The sequence below is a fragment of the Rhinopithecus bieti genome, unplaced genomic scaffold, assembly GCF_001698545.2.
Source record: "Rhinopithecus bieti isolate Rb0 unplaced genomic scaffold, ASM169854v2 scaffold_4658, whole genome shotgun sequence".
Lineage (NCBI taxonomy): Eukaryota > Metazoa > Chordata > Mammalia > Primates > Cercopithecidae > Rhinopithecus > Rhinopithecus bieti.
The window spans coordinates 1228041-1249663 of NW_016804523.1; the positions used below are offsets into that span (position 1 = coordinate 1228041).

Below are 21623 nucleotides of genomic sequence, written 5' to 3' on the forward strand. Positions count from 1 at the left end.
AAGTGGATCATAACTTTAACAAGTTAAATTATTTGCTGCTTAGAGGCAATGGTGCATATGAAGACACTATTCTCTCATGAGTAGTGCTGATAATAATCTGTCAATTTCTGCCTTTTTTCTTTTTCTCTATTTCTATAGCTGACCTCTCTCCCTTATAACTATTGAGTTCCTTGGATACAGAATCATTCATTTGCTCAAAAAATATTTATCTGGTTCTTTCAGTGTTGCTATATATTGAGGAGAACATAAATATAATATAGACAGGGTCTTGTCTTTTCCATAGGTGAAATTATAAAGGAGAGATAAAGCATCCATATGAATAATAGCAAGTTGAGATAGTGTTTCCCTAACACCTTATGAAAGACACATAGATCATTTCTGGTTTAGGGATGTGGTAGGCAGAATGATAGCTCCCTAAAGACAGCCATTTCCTAATGCCCAGAACCTGTGACTATGTTAGGTTATATCACAAAGGAGAATTAAGATGAAAAATGGCATTAAAGGGCCAGGCATGGTGGCTCATACCTGTAATCTCAACACTTTGGGAGACTGACACTTGAAGCCAGGAGTTCGAGACCAGCCTGGGCAACATAGCAAGGCCCTGTCTCTACAGAAAATTAAAAAAATAAAATAAAATTAGTTGGGCATGGTGGCACACACCTAAAGTCCCAGCTACTTGGGAGGCTGAGGTAGGAGGATCCCTTGAGCCCAGGAGTTAGAGGCTGCAGTGAGCTGTGATTGTGACATTACACACCAGCCTAGGTGACAGAGAGATATCTTGTCAAAACAAAACAAAACAAAAACAAACAAACAAAAAAACTGGCATTAAAATGCTAATCAACTGAATCAACTGACCTTAAAATAAAGAGAGTATCCCAGCTTATCCAGGTAGACCCAATGGAATCACAAAGGTACAAAGGTCCTTAAATGGGGGAAAAGGAAGAGTAAGAATAAGAAACAGAGATGACATTGTAAGAAAGACTTAATGGTTTTGAAGATAGAAGGGAGCTATATGCCAAGGAAAGCAGGCAACCACTAGAAGCTGGAAAAGGAAGGAAAAGGGTCCCGTTCAGGAGCCCCCCCCGAAATGAAAGCAGCTCTGCCAGCCCCTTGATTTTAGCCCTTGATTTTAGCCCAGTGATTTTGGACTTCTGACTTCCAGAATTATAAGAAAATAAACCTGTGTTGTTTTAAGTCACTAAATTTGTGATGATTTTCTACAGCAACAATAGGAAATTAAGGCAGAGGATGAGAGAAAACCTCACAAAGGAACCAGCCTTGAAGTTGAGCCTTAGGGAAGTTGAAGACATATTTCTGACACTCAATAAATTAGAAATAAATATATAGTTCTCAGTGTGTTAAAAGAGTCACTAGGTTGGATTTAAATTTTCCACTCAATAAAACAGAAAACAAAAATAAATAATGCAAACTCTTTATGTAATTTTTACTAAGTTAATCTCACACAAAAGGCTGCTGGCCCTTTTTATTTCTAGCATGTTTAAGCGATGCCAAAATTAATCATCAAGAACTTCAAGTGATTATCACATTTATTCCTAATCTTACAAACTATCCCTTTATCCCATATTAAGAAACTCTTCGAGTTAACTTGGTGAATAAAAGATTTCCAATTTTGGTATTAGTTTGAACCAAATCAAAAAACCTCAAAGTCAGAGGATTTAGATGGCCTGAAGATAGAAAACTGCAAAGGTAAACCACATAAAAAAATGCTGGCATTCAAGTGAACATCATTGTACATGAGTTTTAATCACAATACATGGATAAACACACATACACATGCTTTTGATGTCGTATGTATATACACATATATACACACAGATATAGTAATGGGTAAAAATAGAGATATATAATATATATGTAATATAAACATTCATCTTATTCTCATGAGAGCTAACCGATCACAATACGTTAGAAACACTGTCCACAATACTACAGTTCTCAGTATGACAAAGACACATGCATCGATTCTGCTTAACTCTATTAATAAATATTATGCTGCTATAAGTCAGGGCTTTGTAAAATGAAGAAATGTATCACAGGCTATTTAAATTTGAAAAAAATGTTTTTTAAGAAATAAAAAATATTTTTGTATAATTTCTATTGAGAGGAAATGGAGCCTGTATTAACAAATGCTTCCCATTTTATCTCCACCTACAGAAATCAGACCAGAGAGCAATGCCCAAGAGTGGAAATCAGATCACCAGGTGCCTAGAGCACCTGCCTCCTCAGGACCTCCAGGAAGTCTATGTTTACATAATTGCTCTATTCTGCTCTTTGTTTCAGAACCCAAGCTACCTCAATCCCCTTTGGAAGTGAGAACAAACTCAACAAATAAATATCAAAGATAATTATTCGTAGACTATATGCAAGCAACTTATCAATTTAGTACTATCAGGGAAATGACTCCACTCAACTAAACAACTAAACTTAACAACACAACTACCCAGGAAGGTTATTAACCAAAATGTGTCCAAGTGAGTGAGTTTTTATTTTCCATCTGCACTTGAAGAGGGTTGTATTTTTATTCAAAAGGGTTTACATAATGTCTACAATATCTTACATGCTATGTTATACATGCAAGTGTTCAGAAATGTCTTGCCTACCTGTAACTTCATAAACTCTTTAAAATATTTAATTGAGAACTAGAAGTACCATATGACCCAGCCATCCCATTACTGGGTGTATACCCAAAGAATTATAAATCATGCTGCTTTAAAGACAAATGCACACGTATGTTCATTGCGGCACTATTCACAATAGCAAAGACTTGAAATCAACCCAAATGTCCATCAGTGACAGACTGGATTAAGAAAATGTGGCACATATACACCATGGAATACTATGCAGCCATAAAAAAGGATGAGTTTGTGTCCTTTGTAGGGACATGGATGTAGCTGGAAACCATCATTCTCAGCAAACTATCGCAAGAACAGAAAACCAAACACCGCACGTTCTCACTCATAGGTGGGAACTGAACAATGAGATCACTTGGACTCGGGAAGGGGAACATCACACACCCGGGTCTATTATGGGGAGTGGGGAGTGGGGAGGGATTGCATTGGGAGTTATACCTACCTGATTGTCAAGTGAGCGAGTTGATGGGTGCTGACGACGGGTTGATGGGGTGCAGCACACCAACATGGCACAAGCTATACACTATGTAACAAACCTGCCCACGTTATGCACATGTACCCTAGAACTTAAAGCATAATAATAAAAAAAAGATAAAATATTTAATCAAACTTATGTGATGACAACTGGGAAAAACAGCGGCCAGAGCTATTTCTAAAAAAGCTTTTCGGTCCTCAACCTGGGGTCTACAGAATTCAGGTAATTCATGAACTAAAATGGAAACAAAGTTACCATTTCATTTATACCTACCTCTCATTAAAATGTAGAGTTTTCTTCAATTATGGGCATTGGCAACAAACTACAGTAGTACTAACAAGATCTGTGATTCTGACACCCATAAAAACCACAGATATCTTAATATCACATTATGATGTTGAAGTATCTTAATATGCTGGGTACTGTCATCACTACTTTGAAATAATAGTACCTAAGAGGCTATGCTATATATTATTTTATGTATTAATATAAAGATGCACACAGTTACTATATTGCAATTCATAACACTTTGAACTACTGTGCAATATAATTGATTTCTCTGGTAATCCTATATGTTTTGTTCTAGGTATTAATAAACATTATTCTGAGAAGGCTTCTCCAGATGCCAAATTGGTCAATGGTATGAAAATATTAAGACTCCCCTAAGTTACTAAAACAAGGCAATGTACCCAGTCGATTTCAAATCCAGTCATATTGAATAACTGGGACCATATATGACAAGAGAGACAAATTATAAGTATGTTTCCCTTTTTAACTCCTTTATTCACTCATCACACAGCAGATAGCAGAGTGAGCCATACCTCCAAAACACCAAGGCAGATGATGTTAGGATAAACAAAGTTGAAAAAAGCAGCACTGTCCTCAAGATGCCAAAGCCTTGCATGAAAAAAAAAAAGAACTATATGACAATTGTACTTAGACAACATTACCATAGGAGTATTAAGTGTTGGATTAAAGAACTAATATTTGGAATCAAACTTGCAAAGTTTTTAGCTAGAGGTAACTTGAACTGTGTTTTTCATCAGAAAACAAATCTGGTATAGCTGTGTTTGTACACCTGCTGGAGGGAGAGTGAGACCATTCACAGGCTGATTATAATAATTCCCAGAGCTATTAGGTTGGTGCAACAGTAACTGCAGTTTTTCCATTGAAGGTATGTGTAGTGGTAAGGGAGAAACTGAATGGTGATTCAGAGCATAGAGATTATGTGGTTTATGCACAGGGCTTCATCAGAAAAATGGAAGGAATTGTCAATAACAATGAAATGTTCAGCTAGATCAACTCAGTATGTATTATGTAATATACAATTATTCAAAATAGTGTTTAACAGTATTGTAATAACATGAATAAATGTTTTGTCATATTAAGTGAAAAAGAGCTATATAAAATTATCTAAGTTTATGGTATATGTAGATTATTGCAAAAATGTCTTCAATTCTTTATCCCTCCCTGATCCGTATCTGTATCAGTTTTCTCAGGCTGCTTTAACAAATTACCACCAACTAGATGGCTTAAAAACAGCAGATATTGGCCACGTGCCGTGGCTCACACCTGTAATCCTAGCACTTTGGGGGGCCGAGGCAGACGGATCATGAGGTCAGGAGTTCGAGACCAGCCTGGCCAATATAGTGAAACCCCGTCTCTACTAGAAATACAAAAATTAGCAGGGCATGGTGGTGTGTGCCTGGAGTCCCAACTACTCGGGAGGCTGAAAACAAACAAACAAACAAAAAAACAGATAATTATTGTCTCTCGGTTCTGCAGGCCAAAAGTACAAAACCAAGGTGCTGGCATGGCCATACTCCCTACAGAGGTTTTAGGGGGCGATTCCATTTCTTGCCTCTTCCAACTTCTGCTGGTGAAGGCATTCCTTGGCTTGAGGTTGCTTCAGTTCAATCTCTGCCTCCATCTTAACATCACCCTCTCCTCTTACGTGGGTCTCTCTCAGACTTCTCTGCCTCTCTTTTGTAGAGATGCATGTGGCTAAATTTATGGTAGGGCTTATCTAGATAATCCAGGATAAACTCTTTCCCTCAAAATCCTTAACTTAATCACATCTTTTGTCATAGAAGGTAACATTCACAGATTCCAGGGATTTGACATGAATTTTGTGAGCCCTTTTTTGGCCTACCCCCAAACACCTTTGTCTTGTGATTCTGTGGCTCCTCCTGTCAAGAAGTGTAATCTATTTCCTTACCCCCCAAAATTCTGGACTGACCTCGGGACTTCCTTTGGACAAGAGAATGCAGCAGAAGTGACTTGGTGCCAATTCCCAGTTTAGCTCTCAAGAGATTTGCCTACTTCCAGTCTCTTTCTCTGTCTCTCTTGAACTCCCGAACTCCTGCCTCCACCATGTGAACAGGCTGGGCTAGCCTTCTGGATGATAAGTAGCACATGGGACAGTTATCCCATCCTCAACCTACAACTGGCCAACTCCCAGAGGTGTAAAGAAGGCTGCTCTTGCCCGGACAGCCACCAGCCAACATGTCAGCTGACAGACATATACATGAGCATAGCTGAGATCAGTCAAGTCTGGTCCACTTGCTCAGAACTGCTCAGTGTTCACACAGACTCAAGAAGAAGACTAAATACTTAATGTTTTAAGCCATGATGTAGGCATTATACTGCATTTTCTTTAATAAAAGAAAAATAACAACCATCACTATTTACTATCAGAATTCAAGCACTGCAAGATTGGGTGCCTACTATTTTGCAAATTCAAAAGGGAACTTCATTTAAAGAACAAACTTAAACTTTTCAGCAAAACAACAAAAACAGTCCACCTAAACACTCTTTATTTTACTGATCATCAAGTACATACAGTACAGTCCTAAACAGACTGACTAAACTGTTGTTCCTAACAGGGGTTTAGGATTTATCATTTGACACTTCAATCACATGTAGACAGAAATTATGTATTGTATTGGGCCAATATTACCTTTTTTTTCCTCCCTGCAGGAGTTCAGAAAGCAAATGGCTTGTTTTCATCTCCAAAACTAAGTTTCTAAAAGTAACTAATCACAATTGATCCTTAATTTTGATAAAAACTCGTCATCAGATTAATATTTTTCCATGACTAAATCTCTGTCCTACTAGCAGAACTAAATTGATTTAGAGTTCAAGTTTCTTAAAAAATATTTTGGAAATGTCATTATATTCTCAGCCACATTATATGACATTCTCTTACAGCTTTCTAATTGAATTCAACACGCAATGGGAAATGAAACCCAATTATCTCGGGGGTTTCTAGAAAATGTGGGAAAGTTCATCTGGGTAGAGAAAGAGATATGATTCATGATTATGATGCAGTAATACGACCATAGAATAACATCACTGTAAGCTTAACCAACACCTCAAGATTAGGGATCAGGGAGAGGGACAGGACATTACTGCTCACAAGGGACAATGCTTCTACCATACATGTCATTGGACTGACCATTCACCAATGGCTTCTGGCCATAATAACCTCTGAATGTCCAGGATATACAGAGAGACTCTAGTCCTTAATAATATAAAATAACTTTTCATGAAGGCTACCATGTTCTAGGCACAATTCTTATATTTTACATGAATAAGTTCAATTAAACCTCACAGCTACCTATGAGATAATAACAAATAATTCATAATAATTCCCAGTTTACAGATGAGAAATTTGAGGCACAAACTAGCCAAAGGTTGCAGGAGGCTAGGAAGTGGCACAGCTGGGATTTGAATCCATGCGGTCTGGTTTTAAAGCATCCTATTAACACCTCTGCTCTACTGCCTCCCCTTTATATCCATGTTCTAAAAAACCAACCTTCCAGATACATTGGGATTTGAAAAATAATCAAAAGGATATGTGCTTTTCAAAAAACAAGGATGCAAAAAATGGCAAATTCAAACAGAGAAGTCATCAAGAGCCTTGAGAAATCACCTGCTCCAACCTCCTGTTGGCAAATGCCTCTCTAAACTGCTCTTTCACAAACACAAATTGGAGTATTGGCTGCATGCAATCCCATGAAATCCCAAATGGATCTGACCTCCTTTGAGAATCACAAAATCATTCAGAACCCCCACCGAAGTCATTTATTGGCAGGAAGTCTTGCCTCCTTCTAAAATAAATTTCTTCTCGATTAATTTGGGCATTCATGAAGAACAGCTCAGCAGTATTCCCTTTAAATAAAATCCTCCAACCTATTAATCCCACCAGTGCTCTCCTTTCTGGGTTCATCAAGTTAATTTCTTTAATCTTTCTCTTTAGAATTTCTATTCTGCTAATAATCTTGATGTTCTTTGAACTTTCTGCCGTTTTTCTACACCTCTTTCCAAGGTTGCCAGGTAAAATACAGAATACTGGGTTATGTTTGGTTCTCAGATCAAAAATAAATAATGTTTTAGTATTAAAAGTACATCCCAAATATTACATGGAACATACTTACACTAAAAAATTTACTTGTTGATGATATGAAATTCAAATACAACTGGATGTCCTGTATTTTTTATTTGCTAAATCTACCTATCCATTCCACTCTGATGGACTTTGAACCCATCAATACCATACATAACCCTAATTCAGCTGCCTCCAAATGGAGCACGCATCAACATCACCTGGGGAGGGCTGCTAACTTGCAGATGCCTAGATCCCACTCCTACAGTTTCTGATTCCATGGGTCTGGGGTGGGCCTGAGAATCTGCATTTCTAACAAGTTGTCAGTTGACATAGATACTGCTCATCCAGGGTCCACACTTTGAAAACCACTATGCTAATTCCCTGATTTAGGGTAGAGCACAAGAAAGAGGCACCTTCAATCCTGTAAAATCCCCAGCTAAACTGCCTAAGTCAAGAGGAGGGCATGAGAGTCTCATCTGTGTCCATTGGACATTCGGGACCCCTTATCTCAACCCTATTAGTAAATCAGAAAATGTCTAAATTTAAGAAGGTCCAGCCATTGCTTATATTGGTTAGATTTCCCCAGATGGAATGCTCCTCTTTAATGCTCAGGTGAGTTATCACCCTGAGGCAAGCTTGTCAAGGGACACAGGAGCCATCCCTTTGTTTTCATGTGCCCCGAAGGAACTTGCCCCTGGTTACCAGGAAGTAGCCTGTGAGGTTTTCTGCCCCAAATCCCCTTCTTTAAAGCTGATCTCCTCATAATGACTCTTTCTGTTTTATTCTCTGAACTTCCTCCACTCTGTGAGCCCTGAGGAGTCTCCCAGACCCATGAATCTGACTCAATAACTGCCCAGCTTGTGGCAGACTGCTTGGATGCCTGCAATTAATAACCTCCCTGTATCCTCGGCCTTTGTCCTGTAACTTTGACGTCTATTCCCATTCTGACTTGGGTTCGACTTGGGACTTGTTTTGGCCAACAGAATGAGAAAACAGCACCTGCAGTTCCAAATGTAGACTTCCCAAGGTCTTGCATGCTTCTGTTCCTTCTCTTGGAACCTTGTTCAAATGCCTGGAACAAGCCCAGGCTAACCTGATAGAGGCTGGGAGGCCACATGGAACAGAGTTGAGTTGTCCCAATGGAGGTGATCCAAAATTGGCCAGCCCCCAACTGACCCACTAGCTGACCACAGATGCATGAGTAAGCCCCAATGAGCCTAATCCAAACCAGCAAAAAAAAAAAAAAAAAAAAAGCCCAGTTGACCCATTAATTTGTGACCAAAAACAAATGTTTTACTGTCATAAACCAAGGTTCTGAAGAGTTGATTGTGCTGACATTCTGGTCATGCTTCAGCTCCATTCTCTGATTCTACTGACTTTGTCAAGGTTCCTGCCTGCCTTCCCATGGCCTGCTCTCTAGGGAAGGAGCTCTCCTTATTTTGGTTCCTGCAGGGTATGCCCTTGGCGTAAAGCCTCCTATTTCCATTGCTACTCCAGACATAATCCTGAATGCATCTGGTGATTCATCACACAAGTATCCTGACTTGGACCATCATATTCAGTGTTGGTCAACAGTAATCACATTTCTTTCATTTCCTTTTCTTTTATGCTTTGCCAATTTTGTTTCCCAGTCTGCTTTTGGCTCATTGGTTTCTCTTGTGTGGTTTGGAGTGCGTGTGTGTGTGTATGTGTGTGTGTACGCATGCATGCCTGTGTTGTTACCATTTTGCCATCAGAGGAATAAAAGAAAACGATCTACAGATAGCTTTGCTGATTTCAGCCTCTCTGGCAGCAGGAAGTGCAAGGGAGGTGTGTAAATGGGCAAGATAAATAGAGAAAGGGGAGAGAGGTGACATATTTACCCCAGCCATAAAATCATTACTGGTAACAAAGAAATCAGAGAAGCCTTCATTCAGGTAAGCATTTCCTTTGTAGTTAAGCAATAAAACTAAACCCATTACAAATTAATTTTTCATTTACTTCTTGTTTTGCATATATTTCAAAGAAAACTGAGCCTACATATTCCTTCCATAGGTCTTATCTTTCCTTCTAAACCATTGGAGACAGAGCATTGAAGAAGAAATATAACTGATGCAATGCATTAGATAGGATTTCTGCAAATCAAACAATTGAAATCTCTGCTACCACCAGGAAATGCAGTAACAAAATTCTGGTGTGTACCATGATCCTTCAGAGCAGACAATGGTTTACCTAAGTGGCCAGCGTTGTTGGACTGAACTCCTGTGTTTGTTACTCCTCTCCCCCTCTCTCCTTTCCCTCTCATCCTCCCAATCCCCCAACCAAATGAAAGGGAATAACAAAGAGAAGTGACAGATAACCAAAGAGAAGAGAAAGGATCAAGAACAAACAAGAATAGAAGACAGAGACCAAAAAAGCAAGGACAAGTGTGCAATCAGAGACCAAGGCAGGGAACGCTACAGACCAGAATATGCCCAGAGGGGACTGAAGTGGGCATGGCTTGGAGCTGGCACAGGGAATAGGAGGAAAAAAATCAAGCTCAGACACAGCACAGAACACAATAATACTTAGAAAAATTCACAGGCTAGAAGGCTGAAGTTGTAAAGTTATTTACAATACATGGGGATTACAGAGAGAATGAAAGGGAAAACTGGGCAGAAGGTGAGCAGAGAGAAATAATATAGTTACAAAAATTATGAGACCCACTTAATACTAGGTATCATTATTGGGCTGAGAACACGCCACCCCAAAATATGGCACCTGGAGGTCACTCTCTAATCCTCTCTCATTTCTCTCCCTTGAAGCATGGCCATAAAAAATTCTTTGTCCTACCTCCCCTGAAAGTAGGTCATAAGACCCTCATTCCAGAGGGCTACTCCTCTACACAGACACCAAGAAGAGTCTGAACAAATAGGCCCTGCTGAGTTCACCCCAGTTTATTACTATGTGATGGTTAATACTGAGTGTCAACTTGACTGGATTGAAGGATGCAAAGTATTGTTTCTCAGTGTGTCTGTGAGGGTTTTGCCAAATGAGATTAACATTTGAGTCAGTGGACTACGAGAGGCAGACCCACCCTCAATCTGGGTGGGCACCATCTAATCAGCTGCCAGCACGGCTAGAATAAAGCAGGCAAGAGAAGATGGAAGAGCAGACTTGCTGAGTCTTCCAGCCTTCATCTTTCTCCTGCACTAGATGCTTCCTGCCCTTGAACATTGGACTCCAAGTTCTTCAGCTTTTGGACTCTTGGACTTACACAGTGGTTTGCCAGGGGCTCTGAGGCCTTTGGCCACAGACTGAAGACTGCACTGTCAGTTTTCCCACTTTTGAGGTTTTGAGACTCGGACTGGCTTCCTTGCTCCTTAGCTTGCAGATGGTCTATTGTGGGACTTCACCTTGTGACTGTGTGAGTCAATACTCCTTAATAAACTCCCCTTTATATATACATCTATCCTGTTAGTTCTGTCCCTCTAGAGAACCCTAACCAATACATACCAGGATATCATACCCTTCCATCCTTCAATCATACTTGCGCACAACTGTTCACAAAAATACAGTTTTCCCTGGGTATTTGGGCATTCATCTCCGAAAACTCCTGTATCACAGAAAGGTTTGGTTAAATAAATTTGTTACATTTTTCTCTTGTTAATCTGTCTTTGTTATACGGTGTCAGCCATGAACCGTGAGATGGGTTCCTACTGTTTTAACAGTATGAAAAAGATATTGCTTTTTCTCCCCTACAGGATGTATCCATTGAAATCCAGTTTATAATGCAATCTATACTGACATGGAAAGCTATCATGATATAAGATATGAAAAAATAAGACAAAGAAAATGCTTGGATACTTGACAATGTAAAAGAGGACTATTAAGAAGCAGGAGTGAAAGGAAGAAAGTTCAAGAGAGGATAGTGGAGCAAACACCACCGTCTTACAGGGCAAGGAGTCAAGACAGATCTTCCAATGTTAGAGGAATAAGAAACAGAAAAATGCTATTTAAACTAACACAGGCCACAGAACGAACTATAAACAGTAAGATAAGTATCAGAAAATCAAAATTATAGTTTATATAAATCTTTATTCATTAAGTAAGTCAATAGTTAATACTAAAACTGATCAACTGAGTACTGGAAGACTGAAGATTTAACTTAGATTATAGCAATGACCACCATAAGAATCAAAAACAGAAACAGCTACAGTGATCTCCTTCAAAAATTTAAGTGGGGGTGCAGGAATTGATCTATCTCATTACATGTCCATACATTACTCTTATTAAAAGATCTAAAATGTTATACTTTCCCAACTGAATAATTATTCAACATAGGTCCAGCCCAGTTGGCTATCCAGAGGCACAGGAGGGTACTTTTTGAGACAAATCAGAAAGTTTCTCAAATATAACCTAATTGAGTAACATGGTTTATTTATAGCATGGAAAATTGTACTAAAAGCCTCAGTCATGAGGAACTGTTAATAACGTCCACTTTCCTTTTATGCCCTGGAAAATCACAGACACAGGTATTGTGGTATCAAAATCAGTTGACACAGCAGCCACCCAGAAAGGTGGCCTTGCCTGGTGACAGCGTGATCTCAGAAAGGACTCAAATGGTAAGACTGGATTTGGAAAGCAGAGGCTATGCTGTTCACCAGTGCTCCTGCTGTGCTGAAGGATGACACCCACATATGGAAAAGGTGTCTCTCAGGGGGGTCAACTCCACTTCCTCCTCCACAGTGCACACCGGTGCAGCAGCCTGCACCCACTGACCATGCAGTAACCTCAGGCTGTTGGCAAAGGACTACTTCTTTCCGAAACCATGTTCATGGGCCATGAGATGTTTGCTTGTATTGAAGTGACAACAGAACTCCTTCAGAGTTCAATGTTAAAACAGTACATGCTGGCACTATATCCACAGGCATCCAGTTCTTCCTACAACAGCCATACCTCCATACTTCTCAGAATCACCATTCTAATCCAGCTGCTCAGAGCTCTCTTTCCAGCTGCTCTGGAAAACTCCAGAGCCTCCCTAGTGGTGTCCAAGTTTATCATTTCCTTCTTTCACAGTCCCTATCCCCTAACCAGCCCAGTCTTCTAAACCTGCATGCCTCTACGTGATTATTCGCAGAGCACTGCTTTCATCATGCTAATCCATTCCTCTCCTAATGAAAAGCTTTCTTTGCCTTGTCACTGCCCACCATGGTGTGTCTCCAATGTTCCAAGCAATATTAATTCCTCCTTTGGTTCTTATAAAAAATACTAAGAAAAAAAAAAGTTTCCACAAAAAAATAATTCGGATAGCACTTCATACTATAATTCCCTTTAGGGGATTCACAATCTATATCAGGATACTCTGGGTTCTGAGAATGTCATGGTAAAGAAAAGTATCTAACTGTGTTTAGTTCAGCATTTCACTTCTGTGCAAAGCATCTATTAACACCACTTAAAATTCCTCTTTTCTTGTGCAAACTTTGGCAGCACTACTGGTTTATGTTCTCAGGAGCTGTGGTCTAGTGTCATGCTTCTCAAACTTGAGTGTGCACAAACATCCCTGGTGAGTTTGTGAAAACACAGATGGCTAAGCCTCATCCCAGAGAGTCTGAGGCAGTAGATCAGGTGGAGACCAAGATCTGGCAAATCTAACAAGCTCCTCAGTGATGCTGCTGGTCCTTGGACAATACCTTGAGGAGCAAGTTCCTACTGGAAAAAGCCCAAACTCCTTAGCATTTCATTCAGGGCCATTGCTGCTTTAATCTAATCTTCATCACCTACCTTTCCTCCAATAACTTCACTTCGTTTATCTCATGCTGCAGCTAATAAAGATTAGGATATATGGGGATGTGGGTGGGGGGATGAGGATGTGTGTGACAAGCACACAGTCATTTAAACATATGTACACACACACTCACACATCTTGATCTGAGAAGTGGTGATACGGGTATATTACATATGAAAAGTCTTGACCTAGGATTTTGTGCATTTTCCCACATGTGAATTATACCACAGTAAATAAAACAGTGAAGAAAAGTCAGGAAAAATAAAGTATAATACAGAAAAGCTCATTTTAAAAAATTCTTATTTTGTCTTTTTTTCATTCATTCTTTCTTAAGACCTGTGGGAGAGTGTCACATTATTCCACAATCTGTATTTCTGTGACACACTATCATGAAGGCATCATTTAGAGAAGTTATTAGAATAAAACCTATCACATAGGTGTCATGATGTCCTATGTGGCCAACACATAACAAGAGTAATCTGTATGTGGCGGGGTAAATAAATCATATTTCAGTTGTCTGTTCCCATGAAAGAAATGATCTTTTCCTTTGTTCCTTACAGGCCAACTTTTATCCAAAATCACATAACCTAAGCTGCCTTTGGATGAAATAGCATTCAGCTGTTGATCTCATCTGACATTGTTAGTTTCCATAGAAACTCATGTAGAATGCTCCAGCTTGTCTGGAATAAGTGCCTCTCCTATCAGTCCAAAATGAGTCCAGGAAAGCCCTGCCTTGGTGTCTGACATCTCCAAGCACTGATCTGTTGCAGAAGGACAGAGAGCACTTAAAAATCAGCATCTGTTACCATTATCAGGAGAGAGGTCTCCATTACAGACACACACACGAAAGATTAAACACTGCCTTGTGCAATTAGGCTTAGTCTAAGTAGGCTCTTCTCTGCAGGACTCTTGATATGAATGTTCCTGGGAGTCGTATTTGCAAAAACAAACAAACAAAAAAACACACATTCACACAAAAGGAAAGGCCTGAAAAGATCTTGTGTCCTGTCAATTTATATCAGTACATAATTACCAGCAGACTTTGAGGGTAAAGTCGTTCTTTATGCTAGAAGGTTATTCTTCCTTGTTCTGGAAGGCAGGGGTTGGCTGGGTTGGAGGGGTGGAGAGCAGCAAGGATTTCAGGCCTTGGAGGAAGCACTAACCTATAGGTCACTTAAACATTCTTGGTTTTATCTGTGCCAGAGTACCTGCTTACCATAAGCAGATTTTCCTGTACAAACATCAAGACATCAAGAGACAAAATTAATCTAAGGTATAAAAAGTCAAGAAAGAGATTTTGCTTGGGGAAGGGACAGTGATCACGGAAAGTCCTGAATGGGGATCCCACATATTGGGAATGTCCTGTTTCTTTATCAGGTTACCTAGGTGCATTCACTTCCTGAATATCCAATAAGCTATCCCCTTATGATTTGTTCAACTCTTATAAACAAACAAATCACAGACAAGCCAAGGCATCTAGGCAACAAAGATATCTGGCCTAGAATAGATAAAGACAATCACAGCCTACTAAGTTTCCTGCTGAGCTAAACCAGAAAGGTAAGTTAATAACAAAATCCAGACCACTCGTGAAGATGCCAAAAACAATGACTGTGGAGCTTCAATTACATTCATCCCTCTTCAATAAGAGTTGATTCATGAAGTGTGTCTTGCCCAAGCCTTTCTTACTCACTTAATGATGTAAACCAGCTGGTATCTGCAGGGGGCATTTACAGGATTATCTGCCTAACAACCCACCCACTTCTACATCTGAGAACTTTGCCAGTGAGAGCTGACTGCTCCTGCGTAGGCCTCACAATCAATGCTGAGCCAGTCACTGTCTTCTCTGAGATTTTTGAAAGTGGGATTTGGAAAGAGACCAGTCTTTCTGAATGCCTGAGGCTACAATACGTATAGTTTGTTGTCCACTACAGAAAAAGAGTCAGTTTACATCAACCACAGTCAAAGGGAACTTAGACACTATTATGCATTTTTCTAAAATACTATGGATCAATACATTGTAACATTTATGGCCTAACAGGAGCAAAGGTGAGGTCAACACCCTTGACTTTTTAACTTCCAATTGTATATTTGTCCACTTAACTTCAGTCAGCCATGCCTACGTGCATTTGCTTGACATCATCATCACCAGCAACTGTACTTCCTTTCAAAATCAGATGCAAGCACCCCTTCCCTGCCCAATGTTCGTCCTCTTCTCTATTAGAACTCCAAGTCCAATAATGACCAATCTGAGGCCCACACTCCACTGACCCTACCACACTTTCATTATCCATCTCAGTCCTCAGGTGTCCCTTTCCCTTCTCACTCATCCTATATTCCATTGTCCATCATATCTTACAACTACTCTTCACTCCCTTGCCTCATTCTCTTTCCAGAATACTTGCTTTGCTAATTCACCAAACATGGTTACACTTCATTCTCTACTAAGCAACTGCAGTAATGGAGTTTGGCTGGAGAAAACTGATGGCCAAACAAACTGGTCTTTATTTTTAACACCTGAGGACAAATCTCAAGTGAACACTCAAGCATTGTCCAGTAATCCTTCTTTGGATATTTACACTTCTCTCTAAAATGATTATGTCATATAGTAACCTCAAAGAAACAAGCGTCTTTTCCTATGCCCTTTTCAATGATAAAATTACCCCAACCCAACATCTTACAAGTGTCAACCTATGAAGATTTTGGTTCCTTACCGTCCTTTTTCCTCAGGTCAATCCAATTACAATTCTTCTTTCCTCTCATCAAGGTCCTCAATGATCTCCAGGTTGTGAAATTCAGCCATCACTTTTCTGACTCCATCAATCATCTTGGACAGCATTTGACCCAATGGACCACTCTCTCCTTCTTGAAACTTTCTCTTTTTTAGTGACAGTGATTCTACACTCTCCAAGGTTTTCCTGACCTCACCCATCACTTGTCCACAATCCTAATCTTTTTTGGTTTGCTTAACCTCTGCATGTTTGAGTGACCCACCTCTATGTATTTTCTCTTTCTAGGTGATTACAGTTGGCCCCAAAGCTTTAGAGGCCATCTCTATTTCCATTATTCACCTCTGCATCCCTAGCCCTCATAGATCTGACTGCTCCAGACACATATATCCAACTGCTTACTTGCCATTTCCACTCAAACACTCAATAAGCATATAAAGCTTTAAAGTTTAAAGCAGAACATTTGATTTTTTAATCCATATTTTTCCTCTAGTCTTTTCCATCTCAGTAAATTTCCTACCTATTGTTCAATGTGGCACCCTGGGAGTCATCCTCAGTGCCTTTTTTTATTCACCTCACCGTCTGCATCCAGATCATCTGCTACTGACGTGCCTTGAAAATAGTTCCCAAACTTGTTTATTTTCTCTACATCACCACCTCCAGCACTTAGGTATAAGCCTTTACTGTTGTGTTAATCTAACAGCTACCTAACTGGCTTTTCTGCTTCCAGTTTATCTCCAACTGTACACTCCCAATTCATTTTCTACTGCAACAGTGATTTTCTAAAATAGAAATCAGAGCATGCCTATCAATAAATTCCCATTCCATTTAAAACAAACAAACAACAAACAAGAAATATCAGCAATTTTAAAAACTCCTTCCTACGAGTCTAAAGGTGATCAAGCATCGAATTGCTGTCTACCCCTTTGACTTAATCTACCACTTGCTCCCCACTGGCCACTGTTAGTTGAACATAAGTTCATCTCAAACTTACTTGCAACCTTACTTGCTGTTCCCTCCATCTAGAAAGTTCTACTCTTAGTTCTTCACATTCCCGGCTCTTTTTCATCATTTGGATCTAAGCTCAAACATCACCTCCATAGTACAACCTTCTTTGACCATAAATCCAAATGAATCACCTATCCTATCATAGCCTCTACCATACCAATTCCTTTTATTTTCTTAATGTTTATCACTACATGAAATTATCCTGTTCTTTCACGTGTTTACTTCTTTATTATCTATTTCCCTCTATTAGAAAATATTCCTTTATGAGATCACGGATGTGTCTTTGTTCATTGCTCCCTTCCAAGTGCTTAGAACAGTGCTTGGTGCATGGTAGACACTCAATAACTATTTGCTAAATGAATGAACAAATGATAGGAAAAAAAAATACAAAAAAGTGACTAGCAAACACTAATGAGGAGGGAAACATAAAATTTTTTTAGGTCAGCATCATTATCATTTAACATTAAAACATTTAGAAGATGAAATCTGAAACTCATTTTTGGATTATCAAAATGAAACTAAAATGAGATACATTTGAGTAATTTCAACTAGACTATAATTTGTGTTAAGAAGTAAAACAAAATCTGCTTCCATTTTGGCATTGCCAGCCTTTGACAATATAAATCACTGTCTCCAGCACTATGGGGAATGAATGACATCTGGGAATTAATAAACTCTTTGATGCTAAAAGCAAAGAAGTTGCTCTTACTAAGTTACTTCAAGTATTCAACCCAAATAAACATATTACAAACATATTTTTCCTCTCAGCTTTATCTTTTAAACTATCAGAGAGTGAACAGGACAAAATAGGATTTTAGCAGCAAGTTCTGCATGACTAGACTGGATGCTTCCAGATAGTTCTAAGGGACTATTTTTCTCCTGTTCTTATTTACTTTTGTCTCTTCCAGAACTCACATAGCACACATAAAAATTTGCCCACTTTTACCACTCAGTTTTCATCAAAGAAATAATATTTGATTGACATAAACATATGATCTAAAACCATAAACCTGATATTTAGTCCTTTGCACTGCATCAAATGTTGAAAATGACCTGCGAACTTTACCCAGCTGTAGCTACCATAATTCAACCAAATAAGTGAAGTTTCCATACTTCTGTTGAAGAATTCCTAAAATTTGGTTTTAATTTAGAAGATATTGGCTTAGTCACATGAGCCAGGTATATAATATGATGAGACTCTAAATGGTTTTCTTGCTTATTCCTGCCCATCGTTTCCAACAATAGACAGTTTAGAGACAAATAAATAATCCCTAAAGGTAGATCAAAGCTTTAATCTTTAATTAAACTCATGTTCCCTTTTGATGGTCATAAAGATTTTACATTGTTCTAGGGTAATGATGTCTTGTATTACAAGAAACACGGGCAATTCCTCCCAAATTGCAAAACTTATTAAGGTATGTGTTATATGCAATAAAATGTATCTATGCTAACTAGCAGCACAATCAAGATCTTAGAGCCTTGTCCATCAACCCAAAAGTTTCTTTGGACTCTTTTGTCATCACCCCCCTTCAATACACACATGCCAGATATAAGCAACCACTGATCTGCTTTCTATCACTATGGATTAGACCTGCCTATTCTAGAACATTCTATAAATTAAATGACACAGTATTTATTCTTTTGTGAGGTGCCTCTTTCACCCAGCAGAATGTTTTTTAGGTTCATCCAAGTTGCTGTTTGTATCAACGACCTGTTGCTTTTTTATCGCTAAGCAGTACTCCATTGCATGCATACGTCGTAACTTTTTTATCCATCACCTGTTGGTGGATAATTGGTTGCTTCCAGTTTTTGCTATTATGACTAAAGCTGCCATGAACATACATTTACAAGTCTTTGTGTGGACGTAAGTTTTCATTCTCTTGGGAAACAAAACCTAGAAGTAAAATTGCTGGAGTCATATGGTAAGTATATGTTTAACTATATAAGAATCTGCCAAGATGTTTTTTATGTAAATGTACTAAAATTTTTATGATTGCTTTCCAAATATAAAACTTTAATACTGAAATTTTCAGACTCTATGCACAAGTTTCCTCTCTCTGCCCTATAAAATGCTAATATGTTCTTCCCCATCTCCACAGAAATTCAGTGCACTATCCCACAACGAGGCTAAGGAGCACTGCTATATACATCATTTTTTATATAACACCTGAACTAATTAGATGGGGGGGACTCCCTTAACAGAGCCCCATGTGGATACCAAAGACTAGCGAATATGGCAAGAAGGTGGCAGCTCTCTCCAAGAGGGTTTATATGCAGCATAATCTCCTGTATAAGGTCTTATGGCTGAATTTTCTTAAGTTACCTCCTTACACAAGACCCCAAAGACCCAGTTCTCCTGTAAGAGCCTCATAAGACCTGACCCCACAAGATAATAGCTGGAGGTTTCCCCTGGGCCACCTCATCCATGGAGGCTTCATTCAAAGTAGGATATGGGAAGAAAAGGGAACTATCACCCAGACTTCTGAAAATGGAAACTATCACCCAGAGTTCTCCTAGGATCTCTCCCAGTGTTCTGGATGACAAAGCAACACAGGAAAATAAAAGACAACCAGCATTGTAAGAAATGTTCTAATTAAACTATGTCTCCAAATTTGGGAATAAAGAACTACCACCCATAAATAAATACACTTGTAATTCCTTTCCAGATTATTATTTTCTGATACATGATATAAGCAAAGTCTGTTATTAATATAAAATATAACAGGCCACAGGACTTGGCAGTCAAACAATCCTTGTCTCCTAAAGTCATCACCTAAAAAGGTCTATTTCTTCACATCTTGAATCTCTGGGCTGGCCTGTAACTTGCCTTGGCCAATAGAATTGTGGCAGAAATTATGGCACGGTTTTCCTCTCGTACTCTGGGTACTTTGCTGCTGTCATGTGAACAAGCCCAAACTACTCTGCAGGAAGGCAAGAGACACATGGAGAAGAAATGAGCCACGCCAGCTAAGACCACCCTACACCACCCAGCCCTCAGCATACTCGGCAGTTGGCCAGAGACCCTTAAGAGAGCCCAGTGGAGACCAAAAGAACTTCCCAATCAAGGCCAGCCTAAATTGCTGACCCACTGAATTGTGAGCTAAATGAGGGTCTACTGTTTTAAGCCACTAAATTTTGAGGGTAGTTTGTTATTTCGTGAAAGCTAACTGAGACACTGGTCAGTCAGGGAAATCCTTTCTTTCCCATTATCAGTCTACAGATTCCCCTCTTAAAACTTTTTCTTAACTTCATGGCCCTGAACTTTGACCCACTTTTCTGCTTCTTAGTTCCTGCTTTATCTATGTTCTCCTTTACCCCTATACTGCTTATTATGGACAAAATGGTAGCCCCCACTGCCCTCAAATTTCATATGTTGAAGTCTTAGCCCCCAAGTACCTCAGAACATGATTGCATTTGTATTTGGCTGTATCTTTAAAGAGGTTATTAAGTTAGAATAAGGTTGTTTGGGTGGGCCCAAATCCAGTGTGATTGGTGTTTTTATAAGAAGAGGAAATTTGGACAGAAAAAGAGGCATCAGGAATGTGAGTGCACACTGCAAACACCACGTGAGGACAAAGAGAGAAAGCAGCCACCTGCAAGCCAAGGAGAAAGGCCACAGAAGAAACTGCACCTGACAACACCCTGATCTTGGACTTCTGGCCTCCAGAACTGTGGGTTTAGGCCATCCAATCTATGGTATTTTGTTATCAGCCCTAGCTGATTTTCACTACCTGTGGGAAAAAAAAAAAGGTGTAATATATTTCCCAGCTTTTTTCCCTGATAATCACTGTGATAATTCCTTTTTAACCTTAAAAAAAAATGTTAGGGGGCGGTGAGTAAGGGGAGGGAGAGCATCAGGAAGAATAGCTAATAGATGCTGGGCTTTAATACCTGGGTGATGGGATGACCTGTGCAGCAAACCACCATGAAACATGTTTACTTATGTAACAAACCTGCATACCCTGCACATGGACCCCTGAAATTAAAATCAAATTTGAAGAAAAAAAGTTTTAAACACAAATAACCCAGATTTGTTGTAAAAACTGTTTTTAGATGTATTAAAAGGTACCAAATAAAAAAAAAAATAAGTTCACCACATCTTGAGAAAACATAAAACAAAGAAGTAAAACTTCACCTCCAATGCCACTTTGAGAGGGAATCCCTGTTGACAGTTTGGTATTTCTCCCTGCAGCATGCACTTTGGTTACTGACCTTCCGCACTGCATGATAACCTCCATGAAAGGCACTGAGCACAAGCAGGGGACGTGTGGCCTTTTGCTGGCAGCACTGCATCCTAAAATCCTTCCTTTGCTTGCAGAATTTCTGAATCAATTTTAGTGGCTAAAAAATGACAACTATTCACACTTACAATAGATCCGAAAGCATACATCCAGTGAAAGGAGCTTCATTCTGTACCCATTTAATGCGATTTTACTGTTGCTAGTCCTTCTACTCCCGTAGGGCAACAAACTCTCACAGTGGATGAATCAGACAGGAGACTGTAGTCCACACTTCCTCTGGAGATCCTTATAAAAGGCTGCTTTAAGGGATGACCTTTAAGAACCACTCTATTTGTATATTAAACAAAAATAATAGCTGTCATTTATTAAACACTCACTATGTCTTA

The 21623-nt window shown here is 39.2% G+C and overlaps 1 protein-coding gene across 10 annotated transcripts in view; it reads right to left on the reverse strand.

Moving 5' to 3' along the window:
• The window catches only part of PLCB4 (phospholipase C beta 4), a 425441-nt gene that overhangs the window by 237237 nt on the left and 166581 nt on the right, over positions 1–21623 (reverse strand). The window lies entirely within an intron of this gene.